Genomic DNA, 13,390 nt, shown 5'->3' on the forward strand with positions numbered 1-13,390 from the left:
GCCACACTGTCTTCCACAATGGTTGACCCAAGTTACATTCCCACCAACAATGTAAAATCATTCCTATTTCTCCACGGCCTCGCCAGCATCTGTTGTTCTTGACGTTTTAATAACTACCATCTGACTGCTGTGAGATGGTATCTCATCGGGGTTTTGATTTGCATTTCTCTAATGATCAGTGGTGTTGAGCTTTTTTTATATGTTTGCTGGCCGCATAAATGTCTTCTTTTGAGAAGTGTGTGTTCATGCCCTTTGTCCACTTTTTGATAGAGTTGCTTGGTTTTTTCTTGTAAATTTGTTTAAGTTCCTTGTAGATTCTGGATATTAGACTTTTGTCACATAGGTGGATTGGGAGCTGAACAATAAGAACACATGAACACAGGGAGGGGAATAACATACATTGGGGCCTGTCAGGGGGTTTGGGGAGGGAGACCATCAGGATAAACAGCTAATACATGTGGGGATTAATACCTAGGTGATGGGTTGACAGGTGCAGCAAACCACCATGGCACACATCTACCTGTGTAACAAACCTGCACATCCTGCACATGTATCCCAGAACTTAAGTAAAATTTAATACAGAAAAAAAAGGTACCAGGCTCTCATTTGAAAAAGATCATGTGTTTAGAGGATATGCAAGAACTGCCTGTAAAAATGGCCTAACAGGAAGCACTGGCAGGGGAGAAAACAGTTCTCAAATAGCCATAAGTGCTAAAAAGCAGCCTGATGAAGTTTATGGTGTCTGTGGAGAGTTTTTTCAATTTTCTGAAACTTGCTTTTATTTAACCAATGTCCACCTTTAACCCCTTCAAGCACATCATCAAAGATTCTGGGATTTAAAAGTGCAGGATAAACACAAACTCTAGTTCTCAACCACTGGAGTTGTCCCAGACCTCTGGGCCTCTGCTCTGCTGTGTCCTCAGCCTGCAAAGCCTTCTCTTCTTCCAAAGCCACTAGACCCTCTTTTATCTATCCTTCAAGAGCCAGTGCAGACACAAACACTTCCGTGAAGCCATCTCTGTTGCACCCAGCAAACCCAACTGTACTCCCATGCCAAAGAGTCACCAGGCTAGCTGATTCCACCACTAAGTCCCAGGGGTGACCTGACCTCTGCCTAGGTCTAGTGCTCTTTGATTTCTTCCTACATATTATACTGTCAGTGATATTTCTAAAATGCAACCCTGACCCTCCTGTTCCTTGTTTAAAGCCCTTATTGCTCCCCTATTGTCACTGGGGAGAAGAAATCCAAACTCTCCCCTATAGCAAGCAGTTCTTTTCACTGTCCAGCCTGGCCACCTTTCCAGCCCAGTCCCTGGCCATTCTCACCCCAGACCCTGGATGCTTCAGCTAAACCACAGTGTTTTTCACAATAAAAAGGAAAACACACACACACACACACACACTCACCGAGAAACTTCACTGCATACACAGAACAGCATCTCCTTCAGAGAGCACGTCAGTGAGGTGGAAAAATCTAGAATGCCCTGCTCTAGACACTCGGAGCCAGGTCACTCTGTCTTCCATGGCTTCCATGGCTCTTCCCTTGGCCTGGGATGCCCCTTGTCCACTAGTTTCCCTGGGCAGCACCCCATCATATTCTGGTGAAGCATCTCCCCTCTCCTGGGAACCTTTTTCCCACTGCTCCCACCACGTGGGTTGTGACAGTCATAGGTGCTGTGCGTCAATTATTTCTGGCTCTCTACTTTCCGGGTACACGGTGAGAATGTCCACCCTGATAGGGCCATGTCACTAACTGTGGTATGAGCTGTGAGCAGAAGTGTACCGCTTTCAGGTGTTAGATTTAACTGCCAATACAAGACCCTCCAGAGCTCTCTCTCAGCACAGTTGGGATGGCTTGTCAGTCTGGGTCCCCGGGGACTACGATGAGCAGAAACCCCTCTCCTCTCACCATCTCTATTGCCCACAGACGATGTGGAGTGTAAGACAGGATGAACCCCTTGTTGCTATCAATTCTCTGTGATTTAGAGGATGATGTGCACCCAGCGTGAACTGGCTGATCTGACAGATTCATGGGTCCCATGACAATTGTCATGGTTTTAAACAATCCTGCCTCACTGGCTGTCCTTGATTGGTTCAGGGCTGGGCACCTTAACAAGGTCGAGTTAGTCATTGTTCCAGACCCCATTTCTTCCCTTGAGGAGACCAGAACCTGATCAAACATGAACCAATTAGAATTCTTCCCTGGGATTTCTGAAATCAATAAATGAAGAAAGAATGTAGTATCTAGTGGTGCAAATTGTAAGATGCAAAAACTGAAAGCTGTTGGGGACCATGTGGGTGTTATGGGTTGAATTGTATCCTCAAAAAAGAAAATATGCTGGAGTCCAACCCCCCAGTACTGCAGAATGGGGCCTTATTTGGAGATAAGGTCTTTATAGAGGCAATCAAGTTAAAATGAGGTCATTAGGGCAGGCCCTTATCTAATATGACTAGTGTCCTTATAAAAAGGGGGAAATTGGCCAGGTGGGGTGGCTCACGTCTGTAATCCTAGCACTTTGGGAGGCCGAGGCGGGTGGATCACTTGAGGTCTGGAGTTGGAGACCTGGCCAACATGGCGAAACCCCGCCTCTACTGAAAATACAAAAATTAGCTGGGCATGGTGGCACGTGCCTGTAATCTCAGCTACTTGGGAGACAGAGACAGGAGAATCGCTTGAACCAGGAAGGCAGAGGATGCAGTGAGCAAAGATTGCCCCATTGCACTCCAGCCTGGGAAACAAGAGCCAGACTCTGTCTAAAAAAATAGCGGGGGTGGGGTGCGGAATTGGGACACAGAGACAGATATACATACAGGGACAGTCCCAGGTGAAGACGGGATTCACACTGTCCCGAGCCAAAGAACCAGGAGAAAGAAAAGGCCGGGACAGATTCTTCCCTGGCACCTTCAGAGGAGCACGGTCCTGCTGACACCTTGATCTCACACTTAAAGCTTCCAGAACTATGAGACAATACATTTCTACTGTTTAAGCCACTCAGTTTGTAGCACTTCGTTACATCAGCCCTAGGAAATCCAGAGAGTGAGGAAAGCAGGTCTGCAGTGAGAGAAGGAAGCTTACAAGCCGAAGAAAAGCAGACTGGGGCAGCAGAAAGGGTCAGAAAAAAATCTAAACAGAATTAGAGTTCCAATCACAATTCTCCTGCATCTCTGCCTTTTTTCTCGCTGGAGGGTTCATCTGCTTCTTGCATTCTTGAGATGCTATTATGTCCTGCTTTTTTTGAGACTGGATCTCCCATGACTCCCAGACTGGAGTGTAGTGCCATGATCTTAGCTCATTGCAGCCTCTGCCTCCTGGGGCTCAAGGAATTCTCCCACCTCAGCCTCCAGAGTAGCTGGTGTGCACTACCATGCTGGCTACTTTTTTTGTAATTTTAGTAGAGATGAGGTCTCTACTAAAGACCAGAGGCATGCACCACCATGCTGGTTATTTTTTGTATTTTTAGTAGAGATGAGGTCTCACACATTGCCCAGGCTGGTCTCGAACTCCTGAGCTCAAGCAATCCACCTGTCTCGGCCTCCCAATGTGCTAGGATTACAGGCGTGAGCCACCATGCTCAGTCCTTTCTGTTTGGAGTATGATGGTTTGGAGGGATGATGGTTTGTCACTTCAAGCCAAGAATCCTAATGAACATTTTTATAATATTTAATAATGATCATGCTCATCATCTTAAAGTTCTGAAAATGAGTAATATGAATGGATCCAGGTAATGGTGAATTGACCAGACTGTCCATGTTTGGACTGTCCAAACATGTCCCCAGAAGACAGAGACAGGGTCCCTCCTGTCTGGCTGCAACAGCCTTCATACATTCACACAGTTTGATCCTCCTGGTGTTTTCTTTAATCTGGTAACAGCCAGAATAAAATCTGAAAAAGATTTTCTTCTGCACAGTTATGCCTTTCTTCCCAATCCAAACACAACTGCATGCCTGGCCCCTTGAAATGCTCCAAAACAAAACAAGAAAGCTCAGCCAAATCCCTCATCGTGTTTTATGTTATTTTCTTGGCTGTACAAACTTAGGAACCCTTTGTTTCTTCTGCTCTGTCCCTAGACTTTTCCTTCCCACATTTGCCTCTGTCCAGAGCTGCTATACCAGCAGCAAGGGCTCCCAGCTAACAGAGGGGGAGAGGGGCACTCTGAGGGAAGGCAAGCTGGAACTGATTAACCAGCTCAGACCTGAGCTGAAGGTCCCCTGAAGCAATTTACCAGTCTCCTGGAATAACCATTGAACACAGGCCCTCACGGGCAGAATGTGGCTGGATAACGGGGTATAGATTATGAGTTTGGTCTTGCAGAGCAGAAGATCATTGTTCAAGGTACATTTGAGCCTCCGGGACAGCCACCATAGCATGAATGAACAGAATCATTGTACCTTGATGATCTGTAAAAGGCAACATCCTAGCTCTTCTCTGAAGGACTAGGGACAGCGATGATACTCCTGAGCAAGATTTGATGACTACAGTGTTGTAGAGTTCACACCCTCCCCGAAGTGAAAGAGGCTCTTGATTTTCCCTCATTTATTCTTTCCAGGAGATCTTATAAAACATGATGACTTTATCAAGCTGCCAGCTGTCTGATCAGAGAAATTAGAAAAGAGCAGGAGTTTTCTAGAACAGGTGGGGGCCAACTCAGCTTTGAACAAAAGTGGGTGGGTTGGAGTGGGCAGGCTGAATGGACGCTGTGCCAGTCACTTGTGTATTTGCTCCCAGATCCACTCCCCATGCTGGTCTGCTCTGTTGTGTTCTGCAAGGAGCCACATTTCTCAGGTTCCCTTGCTGACTGGCTTCTGGGGAGGTCGGGCTAAAGAAAGTCCCTGGCAGAAGATTGGAGATGAGAAGACAGCAGCCAGGGTATCTTCACCTCTTGCTTTGTCTTTGACAACATCCCTAGCAGTGTCCACATAACCCCCGTGGCTTCAGGTCCTGAGAGTCACCCTACAAAATGATTCTAGCTCCTGCTGGATTTCCGCAGCTTCTGGGATCCAGAACTATCACCTCCTCTCACTGTCCCTCCAGCCTAGGTGTGGTAGTCATTGCTGTCATTGGTGATTTCTGGGCTGAAACATGTACTGTTTAGCTTCTTAGCTGTTTTGTCAACTGTTTGACCAATTCTTTACATTAAATTCTCTCAATGGGAAGGTCGAGAGTGGTTTCTGTCTTCCTGCCTAAACTCTGACTGATAAAGGTGCTGAGACTCTGCAGGCAGGAGCGTCACTCTGTGGCCTCGAGGACAGTGAATATGCAAAGACTCTCAGTGCTTGGGCTGGGATAAAGAGCCCCTTATAGCACTGACCGCTGCAGTGAAGCCCAAGAGGGAAGAGTGATAGGTGGGGCCCCTGGGAGACTGGGGAGGCAGCCCTGGAAGGAGAAATGGGGGACACAAAAGCAGGTTTTTGCTTCTTTCCCCCATAAGTCCAGTCAGCTTGCATGGACTTTTTTTGCTGTCGGCTGATAAACGAATGTGGGAGAGGCCATCAGTAAGTCAGTGAATGCCAAGGAGCCTGGCTGCGACACTTCAGAAAGCGTTGTCAGGTTAGAGTGTCTCAAGGCACTGCAGGAAAGCTGGAGTCTAATGAAACTGAGGCAGACCAGAAAACACCTGTCAGTAGATTGGTGGAACACTGACATCTTAATGGGATGTGATTTTCTTTGGTCATGTCTGTGTAGATACCTACAACTGTAGAGGGTAGCATTGTCCTTCTAAACCCAGTGGGTGGGGAAAATCATTCTTTATTGAGAGAAGAGGGGGTCAGGAATACAATGAGAAGACATTTTAGTGACTGCTGAGAGACAGGGCATCCTTTGTCAGTGAGAAAGAATTTGGATGTGAAAAAAAGTATCTATAAACAGACCGACACAGGCTGGGACTGAGAAAGAGACAAGGGCAAAACAGAGCCACTAGAAATGAAGGGACAAAGACTTGCAAGCTCTCCATGCACCAGGCCCTCGGGTGGTGGTCCAGCTTCCCAGCCCAGGTCAGCTTCCCACTGTCAGAACAGGGCACTCTGGAATCCCAGAGCCAGGACACGTTTGCTTTTTGCTTCTGCTCAGACCCTTGTCACAGGTGGCCTTTTATTTACTGACCCAAGTGTCCCAGACCAAAGTCACCCACAGGAACTGAAAGGACCACCAGGCGCAGAACAGCAGGGCTGTTAATGAACTGCCGCATGCCTCACCTCCCAGGAAACCTCTCTTGGTTCCAGGGAGGAAACCAATGCCGAGACTCCAGTGCAGACTTGGTTGCCACCTCACCATCCCCACCCACCTTCTCAGACCTCACGTGCCCACCCACGCAGACACACGTGCTTATTTCTACCTTGGTGAAGCTGAACACATTTGTCAGGGGAGAAGCCAAGTTGGAAAACAAAGAGTCCTTTCTAGAGATGAAAAAAAAAAAAAAAAAAAGAAAATTTGGAGGTTACATATGTTCCCCCACTTCTATTTTTTCCAATTTAAAAAAGTCTGTTTTTTAATAAAAATTTTAAACCAGTTATAGATTATAGAAAAATCACGATGATAGCACAGACCTGCTATACCTAACACCTAGTTTTCCCCATATTAACACCTTACATTAGTATGCTTCATTTGTAATAATGAATGAACCAATATTGAAACATTATTATTAACTGAAGTTCGTAATTTATTCAGATTTATTTAGTTTTTCCCTAATGTCTTTTTCTGCTCCGGAATCCCATGCAGGACACATTACATTTAGTTATCATGTCTCCTTAGGCTCCTCTTGGCTATGAAAATTTTTTAGATGTTCCTTGTTTTTGATGACCTTGACCGTTTGAGTACTGGAAAGGTTTTTGTAGGATGCTCCACTATTGAAATTTGTCTAATGTTCTCATGATAAGACTGGGGTTGTGAACTATTGGGATGAACCGTCCCTTACATTTTTAACCATTTTTTTGGTTGCAGAAGCCACGGCTGTACTCTTACTGGGCCCCTGGCCAGAAGCTCAGGGAGCAGCCTTGGTAGACGGGTTCTGCCATCCCAGCAGCATCTACGCAGTCTCTGCTAGCTTCCACCCTCAGAAGACCACAAAGCCCTCATAGTCTGGCCACAACCAACTTCTCCAGCATCAAGTCCTGAATTTTCTTTCTCTTTATCTTCCACACCAGATTTGCTTGCAGTTTTCCAAACATGCTCATATCCTTTTGTAGCTTCATGTCTATACTTTTGCTGTTTCTTCTGCCAAAAATGCCATTCCTCCCTTTGGCTAACTTAAAACTCCACTCAGAAGTCAAAGCCTAGCACAAAAAAGCCTCCCCTTGGGAGCCTTCTCTGATCTACCACTCCAAACGTAATTGAATCCTGTCTTCTCTGTGCAACGTTGCACATTCCTGTCCATCCTTAACCACCCTGCTTACCACCCCCACCCTTCAGCATTGGACATTATATGTTCATTAACTTGTTTATTGTTTGTCTCTTCTGCCAGAATAGAAGCTTCATGATATTGGTCTGTTATGTTTATTGCTACGTTGAAAGGACAGTGCTTGATACACAGCAGGTACTCAATTATTAATATGTGCTGAATGAATGAGTGATACTGCTGGAGCATTTCCTACACTTTTTTTTTTTTAAGAGACAAAGTCTTGCTCTGTCATCCAGGCTGGAGTGTAGTGGTGTGATCACAGCTCGCTGCAGCCTGCAACTCCTGGGCTCAAGTGATCCTCCTGCCTTAGCCTCTCAAGTAGCTGGAACTACAGGTGCATACTACTATGCTTCGCTAATTTTTTTTTTTTTTTTTCCTTGTAGAGATGGCATCTTGCTACATTTCCCAGGCTGATTCTACATCCTTTACAGTTATTTGGGCATGCATCTGTTTCTTCAGGTAGATTATGAACTTCTCAAGGAAGGACCAGATATAGATCCTGTTTAATGAGGGAAGGCTTGACAAAGAAGCTGGCATTTTAGCCACACCTCGAAGACCATTTCAGGACACGCTGGTCATCCTTAACCACCGTTCCTTCTTTCAGGACATCACCCCACACTCTCTGGAGGAGTTATCTCCATGTGGCTGGAAGAGACATATGGTGTATTATGAAAGGTCTTCTCCAACACTTTAGAATCTACGAGCTTCGAAGCTGTGGCAAGGCCCCTGTCTTTCTAGACTAGACTTCTGACCTTGAACACTGCCCCTGCTCTATTACTGAGTGGTCAGGGCCATCTCTAAGAACTGTCGCCAATAAGTAATTTGATAAGGCAGAAACAGCAGCAGCTCTGAAACCCAAGGAATGGGCTCCAGCCTCTGCCTGTGACTAGCTTGGGAACCACGGACAACCTCTCTGAGCCTTAGTTCCTTCACCAGATAATGGAAATAATATTAATACTTACAATGCTGTTAGAGGCTTACTGTGAGGACCTACTGAAAAACAAATAGCAAATCACTTTATAAACGTAAAGTGTGATCTAAGGCATTTTTTACTGTCAGCAGCAGCAAGTATCCCAGGCCTCATGTTTTCTGAGCCCTGTGACATTCAGCCAATGACAATGGAGACAGGCAGTGGGCAGGGAGATGAGAGCTACCAGGTAGAGCTTTAAAGGCAAGTTACTGGGCCTTTGGACTAAGATCAAACCTGAGTGTGTAATACACACATATAAGCCAACCACATGTTTGTGGTACGATAGATTTGTCTTCTGGCTGCCTGACAAGAGCCCTCAGGCTGAGGGCTGCAATGCCAGTCCACCTTGGATGTGTCTTTCAGCCCACTAGACTCACTGGGGTTGGGGAAAAGGTATGTGTTGCCTGGGGAAACCCACTTCCAACCCTGGCTGGGGATTCTGCATGCTGATTATATAACTTAACAAAAATGGAAATTAATTTTTATAATTCTGCATAACATAAAAGAAAGAAAATAAAGTAAAAGGGACATGGAACTGGAAAAATATTTGTAGCATGGAAGACAGAAGAGGGTTAATATTCATTCAATAAAGATCTGGTGCAAATTGATGAGGGAAAAAATTCAGGACCACAGCAAACAAATTGCAAACAGATATGGCTGGGTTACTCAAGAAGTATGTTAAGTGGATGCACACATGGAAAAAATGTTCAGTTTCTCTAGTAATCAAAGAAATACAAATTAGAGCAAAAATAAAATACCATTACCTCTAAATTAGTAACCTTTTTTTATTTATTTAAAGGGCTGAGATGGTGGGGAAAGGTCACTGTGCATTGAAGGCAGTCATTGAAGAGTACTTACTTATCACCTATTATGTACCAGCCATGACTTCAGGCATTCTGGATAAAATAACCAGACATGATCCTTAGCAGCAGGGGGCTTACATCCAGGGCATCTACTTTCTGGCTGCGTGACCTTAGCCAAGTTATTCAACATCTCTACACTTCCGATGTCCTTATCTGTCAAATACAGATCATGATACCTACCCTCAGAGCAGTTGTGGCAATTTGTGACAATTATAAATCTTCTTCACCTGCTAACTCATTTGATTCACCCAGCTCTGAAACCTAAGTTAGGCAGGGAACATTAGCCCTGAGTGCAATTGAATGTGAAAACAAATACTCCAAGAGCGGGCCAGGCGTGGTGGCTCATGCCTCATAATTCCATCACTTTGGGAGGCTGAGGCAGGGAGATCACTTGAGGTCAGGAGTTCAAGACCAGCCTGGCCAACATGGTGAAACCCTGTCTCTACTAAAAATAGAAAAATTAGCCAGGTGTGGTAGCACACTCTTTTAATCCCAGCTACTTGGGAAGCTGAGGCAGGAGAACTGCTTGAACCCTGGAGGTGGAGATTGCAGTGAGCCAAGATCATACCACTGCACTCCAGTTTGAGTGACAGGGTGAGACTCTGTCTGAAAAAAAAAAGAAAAAGCAAACAAAACAAAACAAACAAAAAAAACATACAAAATCCCAATACTCCAAGAGGGGAAGTTACTGGTCCAAGGTCATAGAGCCAAGGGTTCCAACCCGGTTCTTCACAGTTCTGGGTCATGCTTTCTGTGGAGTCAGTAACGTGTAAGGGGCCCTGAAGCGAAGCTGGTGAGGACTGTTTCAGATAGTACAGAGGCTAGCAGGAGGCATGAAGAAACAGCAGGTTAAGGCCAAGAGAGCATGCTGGGACAGAGTCTTCAGGTGCAGAAACCGTGCGTGGGCAGCCCCAGCCTGTGCCCCTCCCTTTCCTTACTTCCGAACCCAACATGCACTGACCCCATCTGCATTCAGCAGTGACTACGGGTGAGTTTTCCATTTCTTTGACAGATGATTAGAAAAGCAGGAGGTGGCAGCTGGCCCGTTTATGATCTGCTCCTACCAGGCACTCCAGGATGATGGGCAGATGTGGTGAGGCAGGAGCTGCTGAGTGCATCCCAAAGCAATTCGCCATTTACACACTCAACAGGCACCAGTCCAGTGAATTGTGCTAATATTTAAGACACATGGTGTCCAGAACAGTGGGAGAATATAAAGGAATTTCTCCCAGGGTGATTCGGAACTCTTGTGGGTGAGCAATGTATGGGAGAATAAAATTGCTGTTTGGGTAGATCCTCAGTCAGCCAGAAAAGGAGGTGAATCAGTGATCTGGTTGGAGGCTGGAACCTGGGCAAAAGCTCACCAGGACACCCAAGTGAGGCCAGGAGAGTGGAGTGGTTTAGAGCTCCCTGCCCATGGCACTCCCTTGGTTAAAACTCTCTGGGGTGTACCATTGCCAACAAGTGAAATTCCAGATTCACAGCACAAAGAACTTCATGGTTTGGTCTCTGCCTTCTCAGGAACCACTCTTCCCTCTAGCCTTGTTGGGCATTTTTAGCTCCCTACATGGGCAATGCAGGGTCAAGCCTTTGTATATGCACAGTTGCCCTGACCCCATGCCAGCCCCTCTAGAAGCCTCCACTGAGGTTGCCAGACTGAGTTAGACACGATGCCTTGGGTTTCCCTTCCCGAACAATGTTATTTACTTACTTATCTCTCCCCACCACTACAGACTGGTCTATTTCTTATCTAGCTCTGCATCCCAAGTCTAGCATGAACTCTGACACACAGCAAATATGCATATATTCAGTAAACATGCATTGGACAGATGGAAGGTTGGGTGGCTGGTTGGTTAAAGTAAATGTTTGACAAAGCTCATCCATAACTATACAGGAGATGGGGACAGAAAGGGAGCTATGAAGACCAGTGAGAAGGCTGCTGCAAAGGTCTAGACTGTGGAAGAGGCAGGGGGATGGAAAGGAGGAGGGGACTTGAGTGAGGATGGTAGATGAACTTAATAAAACCTGGTGAGTGATGGCACAGAAAGGGTGAGAGATCTGTGCCTGAGGCTGACCCCTGGTTTCCAGATGGAGCAGAATGTCAGGCACTTAGGCAAGACAGGGAGATAGGGACCCAGGTATTAGCACTTCATATTGGTGGGGAAGGTTGGGGGGTGCTGTGAATGGGGAGAGGAGATCACCAGCTGGGGTTTTATCAGGTAGAAGCAGGCCTGTGGGCCAGTAGAGCCCCGGTACGTATTCCTACCCTACCTCCAGGTGGCCCTTTGTGAACTTTCAGTGGGCAAACCTTGGTTAAGATGGCTCAGAAATAGAGTTTACATGATTCCAGCAAATAGAAGGCTCTTCTGACTCAGCCAGGGTCTGGATCCTTCCAATGAGCAAAAGGGAGAGACCCTTTCAAGAGGTTGTACTGAGGGGTGGCATCCCTGAACTCAGCTCCCACATCGCTGTGCGAGGGGAAGCAGTTACCCCTGTGGTGTGATGGATCCCAAGGGAGGCTGCTCAATGGAGTGCAAAGAGCACAGAGTTTGGACTCAGGCAGACCCGGGGTTCAAATATGGGGTTTGCTACTCAACAGCCAACTAGTGTTGGGCAAGTCCCTTCACTTCTCTGAGACTTGTTTCCATATCTGTAAAATGAGGGCAATAAAACCCACTTTGTACTCTAAAAGTTAATTGAAATAAGCTTGCATATGCCTGGCACTTTCTGCCCTTTGACCTTCTTTTCCTCTGAACGCTTCATTCATCATTTGAACAATGGGGATAAAATTGCTATAAAGAAGCCTGTCAAGTACTTATTGGGTATTTGATATGTGCTGGGCACCCTGAAAGCTAGCGAAAAAGCTAAGGGAAGGTTTGTCCCTCTATGGACTTGAAATGATGAGTGATATTGGCATGTATTCCCTGTATAGGCATGTGCATCTTATGTTAGTTCTTACTGGCTAAGAGGCCTCGGGCAATTCACTGCATGGGGCTGAGCTCAGTTTCTCCATTAGCTCACAAAGGGCCTGTTAACTTCTGTACCAAGGGCTGCCCTCAGGCTGGGATGAGATCACTTATGGGAAAGTATGGTGGGCGGAGGGTGAGGGCAAGGAAATGCTCAGGGAAGGTCCCATGTGCTCCCTACTTCCACCTCTGCAGAGTGGCTTTCCTGGGAGTTCTCAGAGGCTCCTTTCTGCTTTCTCATTTAAACACTTAATGGGTTTCACCCTTTTAAGTGACACCTGCTGGAACTGTAATTGTGCACATAATTGCTATGTGGGAATGGAGGTGGGTTTATTTCCCAACGCTAGTGCTTCCCTTAGGAAAAGAACCAGTGCACCCATGAATACGTTGCCCATGTCCTTGGAGTGGGGCCCTCAGTGGGCCTTATCCCTGGATGCAGGGCAGCTGGCCTGGGGGGTCTGGCAAGGAAAGATGAAAATACCTACTGAAGCACTGAACTTTCCAGAAACCAAATATCTGGCATTGGGCTCAGTGAAGCCACAGGGCCTTGTTAAAATACCAAGAAGGGGAGACTAAAAATCCCATCAGAAATCTCCCTGACTGGCCGGGCATGGTGACTCACGCCTGTAATCCCAGCACTTTGGGAGGCTGAGGCGGGTGGATCATGAGGTCAGGAGATCGAGACCATCCTGGCTAACATGGTGAAACCCCGTATCTACTGAAAATACAAAAAATTAGCTGGGTGTGGTGGCGGGCGCCTGTAATCCCAGCTACTCGGGAGGCTGAGGCAGGAGAATCGCTTGAACCTGGGAGGCAGAGGTTGCAGTGAGCCAAGATATCATGCCACTGCACTCTAGCTTGGGTGACAAGGTGAGACTCCATCTCCAAAAAAAAAAAAAAAAAGAAGTCTCCCTGACAAGCATTCCAATTAAACTCTGAGAGACAGGGTGGCCCCCTGTAGAGTACAAAGTGAGAGATGCAGGGTTGAGACCTGGGACGGATGAAGTTCCTGCTGCTCTCTTCCCTAGTCATGCGGCCTGACACAGGGGAGTGCTCAAGACAGGGACGCTAGGATCTTTGTAATAACACTAATGATAATAGTTAGCGTTGTCGGTAAGACTCTTGTTACTGACTGATCAAATGGAACTCAGGACAGGAAAGTTTGGGAAGGCAGAAAAATGGGAACTAAAAGCTGGA

The 13,390-nt window shown here is 46.4% G+C and overlaps 1 protein-coding gene across 1 annotated transcript in view; it reads right to left on the bottom strand.

The window, feature by feature from the left end:
- The window catches only part of TENM4 (teneurin transmembrane protein 4), a 787,121-nt gene that overhangs the window by 568,200 nt on the left and 205,531 nt on the right, over positions 1-13,390 (bottom strand). The gene's annotated exons all lie outside the window — the stretch shown is intronic.

The sequence above is a fragment of the Theropithecus gelada genome, chromosome 14 (assembly GCF_003255815.1).
Source record: "Theropithecus gelada isolate Dixy chromosome 14, Tgel_1.0, whole genome shotgun sequence".
NCBI lineage: Eukaryota > Metazoa > Chordata > Mammalia > Primates > Cercopithecidae > Theropithecus > Theropithecus gelada.